Here is a 17,787-nt window from a genome sequence, read left to right as displayed (position 1 = left end):
GTTTCTAGGGTTGTGAAATGTCCCACAAGACACATCTACCACAGCTAAGCCATGTTTCCTTCAAAACCGGTTTAATTATACAGTAGCACAGATGCAACTGGAGATACCTTTTACAGGAGGAGTTCATTATTATTTCAGGTAGTATACTAGCTATAGTATATCAACCGACTGAAAGAAACATACTGTATAACTTCTGAACTTGTAGGGATAGTTTGATAACCGGGAAAAAGAAATCTATTACCATAATACTCCCTTGCCAATTTATATGGTACACCTGTAAAACTAATGCACTATAATACAATATCCTTACAATAAGTTCTCTCTTCGTGAGGATCACATTGTGAAGTTTTATGAAATCGGTTTGACAGTTGTTTGTTTTATGGTCATTTTGGGTTGCTGATGAATTGCAGTGGCTTATATTGAGAGGTGATAGCTTGTGCATCTCTTTATATGAGTAAGGGAAAATCTAAATTACATCAAAGTGTTGAATTCCCCAACACAAACAACTAAGAACTGTCGATACACGAGGCTGAAGTGCATTTACCCACATCATCGTCGTAAAATTTTAGTCCTGGTTGATTTGATAACCCCTCCGTTACCGATGGTAACAGCAGGTGCAATCTAATTCTACATTTCAAGGGTTTAGGGCAGGGGTCCCCAAACTTTTTTCTGAGAGGGCCACACAACTTTCCCCTTCTCTGATGGGGGGCTGGGGTCAGTTCGTAACAGAAAAAGTGTGACGATCGCAGGGGTGCCTAAACGTAAAAATGTATTGTTTTCCAGGAAGCCACACAACCAAATAACCCTCTCTGGGTTCGGGTCTAGGATTTTTTTTCTGGGGGTTGCCAGATAGGGGCACAGACTGCAGAAGGGTGGAATAGAATGTCACGTTCTATGCGTGCATGAAATAGTTACTGACTGACTGTGTTCACGCCAAACTGCAATGGGAATTTTCGCATCGCTTTATTCGCAAATATGAACATATTGATCCAGCGATCAAATTCGCACGAATAAAGTGACGTGCAAATTCGCATTGCGTTTGGTGTGAACATTGGAGCTGCAACTAACGACTATTTTAATAGTCGACTAGTCAGCGACTATTGAAACGATTAGTCAACTGATAGGATAATTATTAATTTTTTCTTAAATTTAGCATGAAGTTGATTTAATTATGTGGCAAATGATAATAAACAAGAAAGATGAGTACAATGAAAAATACATTTTTTAGTGAACATTCATTAATTTAAAATACGTTTGTCAGGCAGAGTCTGGCATAACGCTCAGGCTCTTTTATAGCGAAAATACGCTTCTAAAATGTACAATGGATGTCATAAAAACCGTATTGGCTTGAATGTTACTTGAATCTCACCGAGGCGAGTCAGACTCCGTTCCGTTCAACTGCCCGACGTGCTTTCTCTTTAAATGTTCCTGCATCACCGAAGTGCTGCCATGACACGCAAGGTCTGCTTTGCAAACTTTGCAAGTAGTCTTTTTACTCGCCGTATCCAGGCTAAATGCCACCAAACTTTAGAAGTTTTGGTACGCGTACCTGATGTTGACGCCGCGTTCCTGTATGTTACCGCTTAGAGACAGAGACGCTATTGCGCATGAGCGACTCTCGGCAGAGATTATAATCAAGTGAGATGCCTCACTCTGTTGGAAAAACGCGTGTGGCGACAATAGTCCACAATGGAATTCATTGTGGACTATTTCTATTATTGATTTTTGTCGACAACGTTGACTAATCGTTGCAGCCTGAGTGAACACACCTTAATAGTTAAGAACGAAAATAGTTCATAGCTAGTTATCAATTTTATTATCAAATACAAATCCACATATGGAAAAAAAATCAAAATGTGTATCTGGTATTGTTTAGGGGGCCGGGCCAAATGTGGAGGCGGGCCGTAGTTTGGGGACCACTGGTTTAGAGGGTAGCAAAACAATATATTCTGATTTTGATTGAGAAGTCAGACAATTATTGGCCTTTCTCCTATGTGAGCAATTTTAGCAACAGAAGTAAATGTGATTGTTTTATTCATTGAGGTTAGTGAATTGTTGGCTGAAGAATGTCTGAGATTATCCGACCACAACATTTGGAGTCACTGCAGTGAGAAGACATTTTTTTCTGACTTTATTTTTCATTCAGTTGTACATATCAGTCCAGTATTGCACAAAATTCAGAATTATGCTGTAATTTAAAAATCGTATTACTTTTATCACAGAGAAGCTGCTAATTTCATCAAAAAGGGTAAGGTCTGGTCTTTATTTTGATTTGTTAAACCCAAAAGGGATTGTATGACTTACTCAACCGAGAAGCAGAAATAGAAGCAAAGCATGCAGATGCAGATTGCTCTCGAATCAAATTTAAAGTAAATTCCAAATTATTTGTCTCACCAACACTTTGTTACAAGGACAAGCAACTAGCGTAATGGGAAAAGGTCATATCTTTGGAAATGTTGAGCCTTTTTGTTATTTGCTCTTTAACCTCAATGCAATAAACACTTAAATACATTTCAACATTTGCGAGCTTTATGGGTCAACAAGCAACAGTAACTTTGCTTTCAGTTTTGCGGCAGCAGGCGAGTGCCACGCACACACATAATTGCTCACACAGTGTATGACTGTCTTACACTCAGGTAGTGGTTTAATATTGAAGTAACGGAATAGAAAAGGTTGAAATGGCAAAAAAAAAAAAAAAAGCACTTATGAGGTTTTTTTCCATTTTCAGAAGAAGAAATGTGGAAAAAAAACAGATGAACACGCTTAATTTGAAACTGAAACCAGACCAGCTGTTTCTGCCGCGGCTTTTGTCTTTGCAGATTTTCCCAAACATTTTCTGCAGACAGAGGAACATGCAACATGCTCAGTGCTTGTGACCACCTATGGCAACGTCTCCAAACTGCAGGCAATTCCTCACGACCTTCCTCTATTTCCCACTGGTAAGCAGTTCTTCCTCAACTCTCTGACAGCCACGCTGAATGCTGCCCCTGCTGCCCCTGCTGCCATTTTCAGGCAGAATTTAGTAACATATTTAGATTGTTCGTAATCAGTTGACTGGAAAACGCCTAATGAGCACAAAAAAAAAAAACGAAAAAACATTTGCTCTCAAAAACAATCCAACAGTCTAAAGATATCTGAATCTAAATGCACGTCCAGTAGATCCAACATGAACAATTCATTTAATGCAATGAGTGCTCCATTTTTGTGTGAAACGACACAAACATACATCACCAGGGATTGAAATTCTATTTTGTCTGTTGACTGCAAAACAGAACCAGAAAAACTTTTGTGACGTGCGATATGATTGTATCCGTGGTTTTATTGGACATGTAGATTGTATAGTGTCAGGTGCATGACGGAATGGATCCACGGCTGAGGATCTGAATGTGAAAAAGAGTGCATGTTGACAATTGTGAAAGCCTTTCAGTATTCTGGTTATTCTCCTCAACACTCTGGAGAACTTGGATGGTTTCAAGCCCAGAGCAGTGATGCATTTTGAAGAGAAGCATCTGTCATAAGCTTTATATCTCACTGCGACTGCGGCCCATTGAGCAACATCGCTGCGCCGCAGCTTGATTCATGATCTTTCCTCCCCCTTCAGCTCCCAGTCCATTTCAACCCCCCTAACCTCCCCACCCTCCCCTCTTCTCCACACCTGCCCTTCCAATCATGGATGATCTGGGTTGATGGCGACTTCACCAAGGCCAGTATAGAATGCATCACATTAGTAGGGTCACAGCCAAGGGAGTTTTGGTCAGTCAGTTTCACAGCACAACTTCTTCTCAGAAAGAAGAGAGAGCCTTACAGATTATAAATGAGTTCATCGCCTATGGTAGATGTTAATAGTGAAAGCTGCTGTGGATCCTGTGTGTCATTTCATTATCCCTTTGAGAAATATCGCACTAATGAAAAAATGGTGTCCTGGAAGAATAACATGGCTGATGTACTTTTATATTCCATCTTTTAAAATACATATACCGTACACTTGGATTTAAGACCGCATTCCTATCCTGCATAATTGTCAGGCATACCCTTTAGATAATACCCAGTGACCTTTAGCATTCTGGCAAGACTTACTCTCTGAGTAATCCAACCCATCAACATTGAAATCATTTACCAGGTGGGGGGCTGATAAAGCCTACCTATAGCTTTGATGATACCACAAGGACAGCAGCAATTTGCAGATACACATCAGAAAATTATTTTGCCTCAGCAATCATCCAAGGATATTTGCAATCACCCTAGGGGAGGCAAAAATAAATAATAATAATTTTATATATGTATATATATATATATATATATATATATGTGTGTGTGTGTGTGTGTGTGTGTGTGTTCGGGCATCATATTCTGCACTTTGCTCACTTTTTAATTGAGGGAAAACTAGCATTTAATTAAACAATTGACCAAGAGGAAATTAGTTTTATTGATTTGTTTGCTAAGGGACAACATTCATCTATGCTTATGCAGCTCACTAGTTCAGTTCTGGCGAGAACCGGCAGAGTTGCTTATTGGCAAATATTGTAGAAATGCTTTGAAATCTATGGTGAGCAGTCGATAGGAGGACGTGTGTCTTCGGGGCAGGGACTGAATAATGACTGAAACTGCAACAAATGTTTGTACTTCACATCTTGGCACACTACAGTATGACAACTCCATCTTGCAGGTGTAAGTCTAAAGAAAAGGGATACAGAAACACTTCTTTTTCCACAGTTGTGTGACTTCTTGTTGCTGGTCCTCCAGTGACTTCCAACAAATCAATGAGTTTCTGAATATAATTTTAAACTTGTGCTTGAACATCATCTATACTGTATGTTCACATTTTTAAAATTGCATTATATTTTTGCCGGAGTATATTCTTTTTATTAATCACCATGTTAGAAATGCAGTCAAGGTCACAGAAAGCCAAGTAAATCCAATAAATTCGACATTAAATTTTCAAATGATTTGATCATTTTTGTATTTTAAGTAGTGCTGAGAGGCAGCCTTGCAACAATGAGCGAGATAATTAAAAAATGCCAATACAATACCTTCCCTGCCCCTACATGATATATAATGTTATGTATTAACCTTGCGTGAAACAGAAATAAATTTAAAATGGTAAGTTGCCTGTTGTAAAACCTCTCCTACACTCAACCTTTATTTTTACCTCCACCCAAGCCATCACATATTCAGTGGTATTTTTCTTTTTTACCTGCTGGCAGGATTACGCAAAAACTGAGTCTAAAATTCACCAGATTTGATAGAGGGGTGTAGTAGCAGCTCAGGAAAATCCTGCTAAATTTTTAGGTACACAACGCCACCTGATGGACACAGGAAACGTCACACTTTTTGCAAAGCTGATGGACTCCTGATGTACTAGATCCATCAAAAAGGTCTAAGGAACTTGGCGAGCAATGTAACGTACAGTAAATGTATGTGTTCTCTGGCACCATCTAGTGGCTGCAGGAAGTGTTAGTTTTTCCCCGTGCGCAATCCAAATATGGTGGTTTCATCATCCGCTTATTCTACAGCCACACGTGTACAACATGGGGGTGAGAGGCCTGCTCATCACTGCCTGCAGTTTAAGAGTTCACCTTTGCATGAGGAAAGAGCATTCTATTGGTAACCAATACTAGCCACAACTGTTACGAGTCGCAACCTTTAGTAGCCGTTACGAGCACAAAGTCTTACCAATGCTAACTCTTACCAACCATTACTACTGTAGCTGCAACCATTTGTAGCCGCAACTAGCCACAGTTGTTACTAGTCACAACTATTACAAGCCGTTACTAGTCACAACTTTTACTCGCATTACTTGCCACAACTGTTAGTAGCATCATTAGCCACCACTGTTACTAGCCACAAGTGTTCCTAGCCCTTGCTATGTGCAACTGTTGATTGCCGTTACTAGCTGCGACTGTTATTAGCCACTGCTGTTACTAGCTGCAGCTGTCTCTTCCCTGTAAATATTCATGAACTGATTTGTCTCATTTCATTTCACATGCAGTTTCATGTTTAAATGTATGAATCCTAGGAAACCACAAACGTTCCACATTGCCTTCCTGGTAATAGCACTGAAATAGGGAAGCAGTGAGCAGCTGCAACAGTGTGAAGCCAGAGGACAACGCTGAGACTCAAACATATTGGCTAAAACAGCTGTGAGCTGAGAATTCACCTGTTCTTAATTTCCACGGTTAAAAAAAAAAAAAAAAAAAAAAGGAGATGCGATGCTGAAGAAAACCACTTTATTACTTCTCTTGCTGGGTTGGCATTTTGGGCAGATCAACAAATAGGTTTTTGATTGCTGCATTTCGTCAAACACACACACACCACAGCTACTTGTTAGAAAGCTGCTGGGTGGGTGGTGGGGATGGTTCATTCCAGATCTCCTCACTGGTAGAAGCGTGTGGGTGGAGGAGCATGTCTGGAGTTTCAAAACAGTGCCAAGGTTAGTGCTCACAACACTGGTTGGACCAAAACACAAACACACACTGACAGGGACACAAACTTAGAACACACAACTATGCCTACACACCACCACCACCCTACTCCTCTCCCCGCGGGTCGGACCATTACAGTCAAAATGAACTTCCCATCTTGTGGACCCAAGCCTCATGTTTATCCTCCCTTTAATTTTTCTGTATCTCCTCTCGGCTCTGTCTAAAGTGCTTTGAGCCTCGGTGAAGTGCCGGTCATGAACTAGAATTGAGTTGAAGTGATAATAAACCTCACAGTGCTTTCTCTTCTTTTATTAACTTTGGCCACATTTCATTCATTTCATGACATCAATATGTAGCCTGCCGCACATGATTAAGTAAAAACACCCAAAGGAGTGTGGATCTGGACAGATACAGCTCATTAAAAGTAAGTCAAAATGACTGATCTCTCATCGCTTTTCTTGATGGGTCTTGAGCTTGTGCTGACTGCTGATTTGACAGAGCTTTTCTGACTTGGACTCACTGAACTGGTTTCAAAGCAGCCTGTGTGTGCAGTGTGTTTGTGTGTGTGTGTGTGCCTGAGTACTTTCTCTTTTTATGTATGAGTCTGTGTGTTTGCATAAATGAGCAGTCCACCCATTCATCATGGTTTCATTTCTCACCTTCATGAATAATGTCAGTGTTTGTGCTTCTATTTGAAGTCCCCGCTATAGGACTGCAGTCCAACTAGGGGCTCCCCGTCTATGGTGAATTTAAAATTGGTCATGTCAACTAAATCAATTAACTGCACCAGATGTCATGTATATTTTGGAGCCTACACATCTCTCTAATACAGAAATTATTAAGCACATGTTTGAATGCATTTGGATAAAGTAGAATAAGCGATTGCACAATCTGATACTCATGTAAGGGTAATGGGGCAGTCAAACTACTCAAAAATGTGCATTTTGAATTGAATTTGAAGTGACAAATGGAAGTGGATTTCCCAGTGTTAAGAGCAGTGGAGTGGTGGTGCCTGGAGGAATGGGTATACTCTTAAATTACCACCACACACCCCCATTCCCTCCTCCCTTTTAGGTGTTTTTAAAGCAAATAATAAATGCCCTGTGTTATAAGCCGTGACATGTAAGATAACTATTTATTTTACCCAAAACTAGGCCACAAGTATTTATACTTTGTCACTTAAACTTCTGTTGCTTGAGTGCCACTAAAGATTAGGTGAAGCCATATCCCAATATAGTATTCACCAAAGCAAAATCAGTGTTTTTTTTTTTTTTTTGTGTGTGCAATGAATATTTATTTGCCGTTTATATTTATTTGCTGTTCAACCTGTAAAACGCAATTCTCGATTTATATTTAAGGCGATTAGCCCGACTCTGGCAAAAATAGTTCGACGAAATGCAGTGTTCACTGCGTGCTCAGCCTGTAGCAGATATCACACCAGAGTTGTGCATTACTATTCTGGCAAAAAATTTACTGACAATTTATAAGATGCAGGGAAAGCTAGTTTGACTGGAGGGAGATCAAGTTAACATTTATCTTTACATTAGCTTCACGTTAGCTCTGTAACTTCGACCATTAATGTTGGCAGAGTGAACAAATTCAACAAAAGGCACAGATGTGAAACATTTGCCAACAGCTTGAATGTAAAAATCACTTTAATTTCCAGGACTTATCTCCCCACTAGTGACCATAACAACAAACCCCTGCAAGTCACTTTACATTTCCCTAGCAAGGAACTAAATGCCTGATTTAAAATCTTTTCGATTATTATCATGATATATGTGTTTATTGCTGGATTTATGGATTCATTCCAATCACATTCCGACGTTACATCCTTTCTACATTTATTGTAATGTTACCTCTGCAAATGCAACTGGGCCTTCATGGTAAGGTTCCTTTATGAAAGAAGATGTGTTTTTAAAAATAAATATTCTTGCACAGATTTCATTCAGTTCTGTCAACCTCATCCTTGCCTTGAAAGTAAACAACTGAATAACAGGCATCTTCACAGGGAAGGTAGAGGTGGACGTATGCAACAGTGACTGAAAAAACAAGAAGTCAATGTTTACCTGCACATACACTGAAATGCACTTCCATCCATCCATCCATTTTCTGCCACTTATCCTGTTAAGGGTTGTGGGGGGGGCTGGAGCCTATCTCAGTTGCTTTCAGGCGAGAGGCGGGGTTCACCCTGGACAGGTGACCAGTCCATCACAGGTCCAACACATAGAGATGGACAACCATTCACACTCACAGTCACACCTACGGTCAATTTAGAGTATCAATCAGCCTCGTCCCCTCTTGATGTCTTTGGACTGTGGGAGGAAGCTGGAGTACCAGAGAGAACCCACACAGGAACAGGGAGAACATGGAGACTCACACAGAAAGATCCTGTGATGGAGCCGGGGCTGGAACCCGGAACCTTCTTGCTGTGAGGCCACAGTGCTAACCACCTTTGAAATGCACTTTTCAAAAGAAATAGAATTTTAATATGTTAATCATCGGGGCAAAAATAAAAGGAGAAAATTATTCCTGGTCAGACCTGAATATACAATATTTAGAGAGCACAGCTGATACCAAACTGTTCGATGATAATGGGATTAAATAATCTATTATAATAAATCAATTTATTTCAGCCATTTTTTTTTGAACATTTCCATGTCTGTGATTGCAAACTCTTTGGGTTTTTGCACTTTTTTTGGGAGGGGGGGAGGGGGGGGGACAAAACAAATAACTTAAAGATGTAGATAGCATGATTGTGTTAACTTTTACTATTTAGCTCAAACAAAAGGTGCAGCAAATGAAACATCCAGCTATTGAATTACTTGTTAGTTCAAATAATGGTTAACTGTAGCCAGAGTGAACAAGCAATGTACTGTACCTCTCCAGAGCTGACAGACTGGCAACTGATTATGCTGCATAGTAACTGCAAGCGAGTCTAATGAACGAATTAAATCTCAAAGAAACTGATTAGATAAGGCCTCCGCTGGTTTCACAGGAAATCGCGCTATGCTTTTCATTCCTGTGTGTTGTTCTCACCGTCTCAGAATGTCACCAAAAAATGTACAAGTTTAAGCAATCCAGTAAAGACCGATTCGTGTTTCACTCTTCCACTGAGGCAGCTGCTCATCTCATATGTACATCTGAGATAAGCGTACGGCCAGGAAACGTGTAATTAATCATGACATGCCAAGAAATTTACTGGACAGCAGATTATTTTTACTGTAAACTCAATACATATTTAAAAACGAAATGTTATTTATTGAATTTAAAATATATTTTCCCTGCAGCTTAAAGCTTCCCTTAAATGTCAAAGGTAGAAAATTGCAACCAAATAAACAGTTATGTTTTTTTAAGCAGCAAAACAAAAACCTGCAAGATAGAGCTGTGCTAGAGACCCTCCTCATTCCTAATACAAGTATTTATCAGGTCTCACGCTGGCTAAAGATGGTCCTCATGTTCTTAGCAAATCACTGCAACAAAACAATCACGGCTTAAAGTGAAAATCACTTGCAAGAACCAATGTTCAAAAATCGGCACAAAAAAGAAATGCCAGATGGATGACAACACTCAGCTCTCCTGAAATCCAAATGTTCCTACATCCGTAGCTTTGAAAGCAAACAAAAGGCACAATAAGATGGATGAATTTCAAGGACGCTTAACAGATGGACAGTGGAGATGCATGGCTAGCCTGTAGCAGCCGTAATTAAGTTGCGTAATTGCACAGATAATGAATCAGTCTGCCTTCAAGTCAAAATGGTCCATGGCACACAGCAGAGAGGGGTTTGTCATCTGCCTGCCGTACTGCAAATGTCATTTTGCAAGAATGTTTTAGTGGCATCTGCAACCAATGAATCAAGGGTGCACCAAAGTGGTGGCAGGCTTCATTGTTCGGCTGGGGGGGCGATACAGTCGCCATCAATGCTTTACACTTAAGAAATACACCCGTAATGTACTAAAGGGGCCTTTGTCCCTGGGTTTGGATTACACTACATACACTACACACCATGAAAAAACAGTCTCCTCTAACATAATGCAGAGCAGCACAGGGACTGTAAAGGCTGTTTTATGTACACTTGCATTCCAAATACATAAAATCACACACTATAATGTTGTTCACTAAAAAGCAGACGCCGTGAAAACATACACTGAAAAACCGTTTATCATGCAGTTGTCAACTAGACAACCACAAGCGAGAAATCTGGCTTTGTTCACTGTAGTTGCACTAGGGAACGGTACATAATTTATTTCAATGTATTGTGGAAGTGCATGTACAGTCTGGTTTTGTCCCCCGTCTGATTCCAATGTCAAGGCTGAAGCAACGTGTCAGTGAAGCTCGCCAAGTAAATATTTGTAAATCTGTGGAGGTGTCAGTTAATGGACATAAAGAATGATCCCAATATGAAATCAGAAGTTTTCAGGATTATTTTTACATTACTGTTTATATCTTAAGAAGAAATATGTGTGTGTGTGTGTGTGTGTGTGTGTGTGTGTGTGTGTGTGTGTGCGCGCGCACATGCTGGAGAGTAATGTGTTGAGGTCATGAGCTCGCTGGCTGTGTGAAGCAAACAGGCTGCAGACCAACTGTGGATCCATCAAAGTCAAAGCAATGAATCTGAGTGCTGTTGGACATAAAAATCCAGGATTGTAAAAAGTAAAAAAAAAAAGAAGAAAAACAACAACAGAAACACGATGTAATCACAGAGCAGCTATGAGAGAAAATCAGTTGCCAACGTTCTCTGGACTTGGGGCACTCATAGCTTTCGCCCAGGTTTTTTATGTTCGAGAGGGATCCACTTTAACATGCAGAAACTTGTCCTCAACCCCTTAAAAGCTTTTGGCTTCCAGTGCTGCTGCGTCACATGTTGCTCAAAACACAGGGGAGCATCTCATTCCCCTCAAAAAGGCACTCAAAGACAAGTTCAAAGATGAGTGGATATTTAGATAGAGATTCAATGGCTGCCGATGCAGCCTTTAGCATGACTGACGCACAGAGGAGGAACAGGTCCAGAGGAGGTTCAGGTTATGAGTGACTATCTGGGTTGCTCACTCTGTGTTTAGAATTAAAACCTGTCTGGTTTCCGTTAAAAGGCCTCAAATGTCAATAAAATTCCCGGGAAACATGAAATTTGAATGCACAAGTGTTTCCAACCACTTATGTGAATGTTATAGTTTGTCCAGTTTCAGAGTTTCAGATGAGAACCCATTGTCTGTCTCTCCTCCGCATAGGGCAGAACCAACGTTAGATCTGGTTACCAAACACTGTCCCCGTGGGTAGTTTGACATTACTGCAGCTAACGGCTCAGCGTGTCATTGGACTATGACCAAAGCATTTGTCATCCCCCCCCCCCCATTGTTTAACCAGCAAACCCACTAAACGCCCATCAGTGCACCCGCGAGTGTACCAGCTCTAAATAAGAGGTGCGGTCAGGTTTTCTTCCCACTAATTTAAGGTCACAATGTCCAGGCAGTGATGGCTAACGTGAGCACAAGGATGGATGCTGTGTTCAAGAATCATTATAATCAATAGGAGCAGCTACATTGACCACAATCACGTGCTTCACCGGGCAATACGTCTTCTCTGTCTCTCTTTTTTTTTTTTTTTGCACAACAGTGTGGTTCTCAACGCATTTAAAAAGTCAGAATCTCCATGACAACAACTCAGTTCTTGTTGCAGGTCACACAAAACCAACAGGGCCGCTGTAGCAGCTCAGTAAAGCATAACCTTACACACACACACACGCTCATGCACACACACACGCTCACGCACACACACACAGCTGCACAAACATGTTAAAGATTATAACTAAAATATTAGGTGGTGAAAGATTATTGTGAACATGGTCCACCCCCCTGGGAGCTGTGATGGATCCCTGCATCTCCTGTGGATGGTGAACGGTGATGACTCCCCCCCCCCCCCCCCTTGCATTCCCACCAGATAAGAAATGCATTTTGCCATTGATCTCTTTGTTCTTGCGTCCAGAGGAGGGATTATGGGGATTTTTTTCAGCAAAAGTGTCTATCTGTGTGCTCATGGGTGCATTTATCCTAAAATTTTGCCCAGTAAAAAAAGGGGAAAAAAAAGATAAAGGAGGTGAGCTGCGTTCATAATAATAATGATACATTTTATTTGTAATGCCCTTTTCATCAGAGATCGAAAAGTGCTACATACAGGTTAAAAAAAAAAAGTTCAGCAGACAAAAATAGAATTAAAAGCAATTAACATAAAAGCAGTTAAAATAATATATAAAAACAACTAAAGGGGGCTAAAAGCTTTGCTAAAAAGAAATGTCTTAAGACCGTTTTTTTGGGTTTTTTTTTTTTTTTTTTTTTTTTAATGTTACCAGTCAGTGGATTGTGGTGCCCTGAAGGAATCGGGGAGGACATTCCACAGGCTTTATTAAAACCATCTCCACAGCTCCACAACATGAAAACCTGCACCAGGCCAACCTGAACGTGCGCCTGGTGATTCTGCCGCTTCCTCCTCTGTGTTTGAATGAGTCAATGAAATGAGCTGCTGTAGCATGAAACCTTGCAGATTGCTTACTGTGCGGGGCACATGGTTGTCCACTGTATATATGAACAGTTTCTATGGCAACTATGCAAGCTGCTGCAAATTGGAACACAGTAATCTTGCTGTGTGGATAGTGATTGTGTATCGGTGTCAGCGAGTGACATGTGGCACTGTGGTCTTCGGATCCCATATTGTTTAGTTTGAATCCTTGAATATGGAAGGCAAATGATAAAGCACAGACACCAGGACATTACGCATACAACGACACACTCAGGACTGCAATTCAGCTGCAAGGGCGTTTAAAAGATGGAACTCAAGTGGCCAGTCTACTTTTTGTAGTCCATGGTGTCTGTTCTTTTCTTTTGTTTCCAGCTCAGAAAATAAATCCTCCTCGAGCACGAAACTACATGAAAAGATGCCGCGTCTAGAGTGCCTTTCATATGAAACATCTTTGCCACTTTGAACCCAGCTCCTTAATCACAGTCGTCAACAAAAGAAGATTCAGCCGCATTTCCTCACGGCTCCGACTGCTAAGGGCAAACATTAATATGTTTCATGACTTAGCCTGGTCCTTTTTTAAAATATTATTATTATTATTATTATTATTATCAATTTTCATTTGTGAGATTTAACTCACATCCTTGAAAACTTTCATGAAGTCCTTTGAAAATGTGTACATCTACAAAGTTTTCAGAGCTCCTTGAAAAAAAAAAACCCTGTCACGTAGAATGAGGCGTAAGACACACAATCAAGAAACCTGAATAATAAAAATGAGGAAGATCCCTTTGAAAAGTGTCAATAAAGTTACCACAGAGGTTAGAAGATGAAAAGTGGGCCTCATAGTTCTTAAGCAGAAATGTACTCTTAAAGCTCACTTAAGAAGTTTTTACCAAGATTCCGACCTTCACCTTCTCTTAGTTCGGATTCGTCTTCAGCACAAAATATATGAAATATATCTGTGAACGAGGCTTACGGTTGGACTGTAAATGTCTGAAAACCAGTCCAGGGTGAACCCCACCTCGCACCCAAAGGCTGCTAGGACAGGCTCCAGGCCCCAGCCCCCAACCCCCCCCCCCCCCCCCACCCCCCCGATGGATGTCTAGAAAAGTGGAGACTTAACATTTACTTCTGATTCTTTTGCAGAGCAAGAACATTGAAGTCAAGAGGGATCAGTTCTTTGGAAGTCAGACACCAACACTTATCAAGGAGTGCTCTTGGCTTGTAAAGACATTTTACTGTGAGCTTTCGGTGTTGAGTTTGCAATACTTTTTATTCAGAACAAAACCGACGTCTTGCAAGAAAACCTCTGGGTATTTGGTGCCAGAAACGCAGTTAGAAAAGTCCTTATTGTTTTGTCCAAAACATCCAGTTTTGTCACCAGAAAACCTTTAGAAATACACAAAGACTGTCCAGATGTATCGCTAAAATCCTCTTACAAGGGTCATCATAGGATTCATACTTAATGTCTTTTTGTGAATTTGTACCACGGCTTCCTCCCACAGTCCAAAGACATCAAGAGGGGATGAGTGTGAATGGTTGTCTGTCTCTATGTGTTGGCCCTGTGATGGACTGGTGACCTGTCCAGGTCACCCGAAGCCTGCTGAGATAGGCTCCAGTCCCCCGACCCTTAACAAGATAAGCAGTAGAAAATGGATGGATGGAAGAGGCGAAGTTATGAATGTGATTTGTTACCTCCTTTATCCTGATTTACTCACTCAGTCTGAGCTTTCCTCATGAACTCAAAGTTAGTTTTTCCAAGAAAGTCTTGATGAACTTGGGTGACAACAAACTGCCTCCAAAGGTACTAACAGCGATAAAGAGAGATGTTTCAGTGAGTATACACTCAATGTCAGTGTCCAAACTGCAGCCCTCTGACACTGTCATTAAAAAAACAACTACTTATTAAACACTGGATCTTTATTTTCCTTTGAGTGTCTGGCAATCTATTGCTTTTGTCATTACGAGAACTTGCTGATTCTTCCACAGATCTGCTGATGGAGGGATGAAGCATTTGGTGGAGGAAACTACTCTTGGACCCTTTGGCCATTTTATCATTGAGATCGCATACAATTATCTTTGCTACAGATGGAGAGGAATGAGCTGTAACAGCTTTTATGAACTGACAAGAACAGAAATGAGCGCAATTTGTGCAACAGCAACAGGGACTTTTATTTCCAGTAAAATGCCATCAAATTACCACTTTAAAAGCTACTAAATGCACAAAATGTTAATACTGACTCCTTTGGGAAAGTTGGCCTGGAAACTGCAGCTTGTTGCAATGTGATGTCATCAACACTGAGTTGTGATTGGATTTATCTTCTGGATTTATTTAGGTTTACTTTAGACCACCTGTTGCTCTATGAAGTCTACCTTTATTGTGTCTCCATATTGTAGATTTATTGGCGTTCTTTATGCTTGTTGAGCTTCAAAATATATATTTTTCTAACTCGGGGAATAAAGATTTTAGAGCTACCCTGATAAAATGAAGTGTACCATTATCCACAACCAGCCAAAGTACACACACACACAACATGTGAGTATTTGCAGGATTGTGGCTTCATATTTTACTCCAAACTCTTTGAATCATGCAGGTGGGAATCATGATTAAAATCCAAATTTGAAAGCAAGGCACCGCAATGTTCGCAAGATATCTGACAAGCCTTTCCAAATACAAGTTGCATTCAATTGAATTAATTAATCATAAAGCCAATATGTTGTTGTTTCATCCCCGATCAACAAATAAACAACAGAGGATGCTAACTACTCGTACAAACTGGAACATCAACAACAATCTGTCCTTGAATCTTCAAAAGAAGCATTAAAAATGTATGAATCATGCAGGTATTAGTATATATATACACACACACACACACACCTGGCCAGTTTCATCACACTAACAACACCCGCCCTCTTCAAAGAATTAAACAATGCAGCAACCACATGATCAGAGTCCCATCATACGCAACAAACAACACTATACCAGGAGAAAAAAAAGACCAAACGCATCAACATATTAAGGTTACCTGCTAAAACAAACAACATTAATTACTTGCAAAGCAATATTTCAGCTGGTAAGTGGCTGAGTGGATTCCACCACATTAAATGGATAGTTTACCCTAAAATGAGAACACAGTCAACATCTTCTGTACTCACCGTCATGCTGATGGAAGGCTGGGTGAAGTTTTTTTTGCAGTCCACCAAACACATGCTGGAGTTTCATCAGGAAATAATCTGCAATAATCTCCCAAAACAACTGTGGAGAACGAAGACAAACTTTTTAAAAGTACCAAAATTATTATTATTTTTTTTTTAAGTAATAAAACTCCTCCAAGCTGCTCGTCTGAATTAATCCAAGTGTCCTGAATCCTCGACGTGCCAAGCTGGTAAGAAAAACACCACCGCTGCTGTGTTTTTAGAGTCCAAACTTTAAGAAATGTTTTGCTCAAAGAGAAATGCAGCCAAACACACTTGACATAACCACGGTGAGGAGATCTTCTGTGTCCCACAGTCCCGTCACTTGTCAGTGTGATTTCTGATTGACACTGGTTGTGAAGAACAAGTGGATGTGGGCCGGCATGGGATTGGGTCTTACTTTCACACATGTGCCACTCAACTTCCTACTTCCTGTCTCACACAGGAAGTGTTGGGGAGATTCTGCTGCTGCTGCTGCTGCTGCTGCTGCTGCCTGCAAACTACCTAAAGAGTTATTTATTTTAATCGTTCAAAGGATTTTTATCCAGTGTTGAGTAGTTTTTTTTAATAATTTTATACGTTTAAATGACCGCAAAGAAGAAGAAAATAGACTAGTTACTCAAATATGGAGGCTGTATGGGTCTGTGTGCCTCCCTGCTCGTATAAAATCACCACGATAGACTTCATTTTATGGTTGTGGTACAAATTTTGTTGGCTAAGGTTATTCACAAGGAAATAAAATCAACCTATTATCCTCCAACTGCGGGTTTTTGTGATGTTATTTTGTGGGTGGTCTTTGTGTGGGCTGATTGCAGTTGTTACTGGCATTATATGTCTCATTTGAGTGAATCTGTTTTGGTGCCAAACTTTTATCAGTGTGGGTGTAAAATCTTCATATTTTCTGAAGCCCATTCGTCATCAGTGAAAGTGATTATTGTACAGTTTCTTAATTTGTCAACCCAGATTCCGTTGCTATATCTGCCAGATGTTTTTTTTTTTAAACTGTCATAACAAAAAAAGCCGATTTTAATTTATTGTTTATCGAATACGTGACATATTGAGGTTATGCATGCTTTAGCTTGACAGAGAATGACCATGATATGTGATCAAATGTTATTTTAAATTCAACAAGGAGGGAAAGTTATCCGACATTGGTGATATTCTCTCTATATTTCACTGTTCAGACAGAAAAAGAAGCCGTACTCCCCAGAGGACACATTTATTTGCCTCATCTACTGAATGAGCAAGATGAAAATGAACGCATCCCTCAGTCTCTCTTCTTGACACTCATGCACAACTTCCTGTACGTGTTTAGAACATAGTGCAGGTGAGGAGGTGAATAATGCATTTTCTTTTAATAGGGGATGAAAGTGTCTCAGTGTTTGTCTCCTGCCTGGCTGCCTCTACCTATCTTACTTAAGAACTAGATTTGTGTTTACGTGTGATTGATTTTTCAGCCCCGGCCCTCCAGAAACCTCAATACAGCAAAGAAACATACAAACATGCAATCCAGAAAAAAAAAGAAGCTGTCTAATCAGTGTCTTCATCATTAAAGATGATGAAGCCCCTCAGGATTTTATTGGCTAGCCTATGTTCCATAAAGTAGAGGATGGATATTTGATGGGGTTGGAAAGATAAATCTTCAAAGAAAGATTAAAA

General features: G+C 40.2%; 1 protein-coding gene across 1 annotated transcript in view; it reads right to left on the bottom strand.

Moving 5' to 3' along the window:
- brinp1 (bone morphogenetic protein/retinoic acid inducible neural-specific 1) overlaps positions 1 to 16,491 on the bottom strand; it is a 163,769-nt gene extending 147,278 nt beyond the window's left edge. The window contains exon 1 of the mRNA XM_086187161.1: positions 16,090 to 16,491. The gene's annotated coding sequence lies outside the window, so the exon portion shown is untranslated. The remainder of the gene's footprint in view (positions 1 to 16,089) is intronic.
- Between the last annotated feature and the right edge of the window lie 1,296 nt (positions 16,492 to 17,787).

This window comes from Aulostomus chinensis, chromosome 19, assembly GCF_037954235.1.
Source record: "Aulostomus chinensis isolate RoL2024-O1b breed Wild chromosome 19, RoL_Achi_v1.0, whole genome shotgun sequence".
In the NCBI taxonomy this organism is placed as follows: domain Eukaryota; kingdom Metazoa; phylum Chordata; class Actinopteri; order Syngnathiformes; family Aulostomidae; genus Aulostomus; species Aulostomus chinensis.
The sequence above is the reverse complement of the archived record's forward strand: the minus strand, read 5'-3'. Positions and strand labels throughout refer to the sequence as shown.